Genomic DNA, 1539 nt, shown 5'->3' on the forward strand with positions numbered 1-1539 from the left:
TTTTTTTAATTAGTTTGTGAAGAATATTTGTATCTAATAGCTTCAGTTATTTAATAGATTATTTATCAATTTAAAATTAATTATTGATAAATTAATTTACAATTAAATATTTTATAATATTGTCTTGATAATTAAGATCTTTATTAGCATGCATATAATTAACACATAAGTGCTTATTAACATATCAATAACGTTGAACTGATTGTATATATTAATATGAATTTAACAATGTAAAATCTTATTTCAGATTTTCAATATAAGACTACATCATAAGTTGAGTAGTAGTCAAACATAATTCGAAGCAAATGTTTATAATTTATAAATCGATATTAAACCGACGATCTAAATAAAAATGTCAAATCTGTTAATTGTGTATCATACATATTTCAATTGTTTTATAATTTATTTTATAATCTATATTTATATATCTATATTTATATATCTATATTTATATATCTATATTTACAATATCTCTATAAACTATAGAAAATTATTAATGTAATTATTGAAAAAATTTTAAACAAATATTAAAATATTAATTTTAAAACATTATTTCATTTTATATTATAATATAAAGTTTGAGAAATATTAAATGATAATTATGTATAATCTATTTTTTTTAAATTACGCACATTATAGATGTCATTCTGTGCATATTTATTAATCATCGCTTATTTATAAAAAATTTTTTGTAAAGAAAACAAAATTATTTTTGTTAATAAAACTTTTCCTACTTGATATCATTGCACCAGTGTAAACAATTAAATGAAAATATAAAATCAAATTCAGATATATATTTTGTAGGCAGATTCTTAGTTTGTACATCTAAAACGTCATATTCGAGTTTTTTTGGTATACTGTAATTTTTGTTCGCATAATCAATCATGTTTTTTGAAATATCTATACCTGTATAATACAAAATAATTGAATTAATTTTACATTATACAATTCTTAAGTAATAATTGTTATATGGAACAATTTATTTTAACATATTGTTACATGTTTTCATATAAATTATTATTTTCTTACCAATTACTACTGCGTTTGGATTAAGAGCCGGCAAAATTATGTCTTTTGTTATATCTCCAGGTCCACAACCAATATCAAGGCATTTTCCGGACATACCTTTCAGATATTCTTCAAATTCATCAATCACATCAGATGCTTTTTCCCTTTGCAAGTTATTATTTAAAGTGTACTTAAATGGATTGGAAGAATTTAAAGTGTTGGTCATCATTATTTTACAAGAATATGTTTAAAAAAATATTAGAAATATCTGTAACACAATCGAATATAATAAAAAAATAAAAATAAGTTTTGTAAATATATGTATAAGTACAAGTTATTATTTGTTTAATTTAATGCAAAGGTATATCAAAACACATATATACATATATGCCATGCAATTTAATAAACGCTATTGGCACGCTATTGGCAGCGACAGTCTTACCGTTCCCGGATGTATACTTGAACGGACTCGAAGAAGAGGAGAGATCTAGGTTTCGGCCGAATAGTTTCCGTATAATAAAGTTTTAATAA

At 22.0% G+C, this 1539-nt stretch overlaps 1 pseudogene; it reads right to left on the reverse strand.

Annotated features, from left to right (window-relative positions):
* Positions 1-1239, reverse strand: part of LOC108751635 — a 4032-nt pseudogene extending 2793 nt beyond the window's left edge.
* Between the last annotated feature and the right edge of the window lie 300 nt (positions 1240-1539).

Source organism: Trachymyrmex septentrionalis, unplaced genomic scaffold (assembly GCF_001594115.1).
Source record: "Trachymyrmex septentrionalis isolate Tsep2-gDNA-1 unplaced genomic scaffold, Tsep1.0 scaffold51, whole genome shotgun sequence".
Taxonomy (NCBI): Eukaryota; Metazoa; Arthropoda; class Insecta; order Hymenoptera; family Formicidae; genus Trachymyrmex; species Trachymyrmex septentrionalis.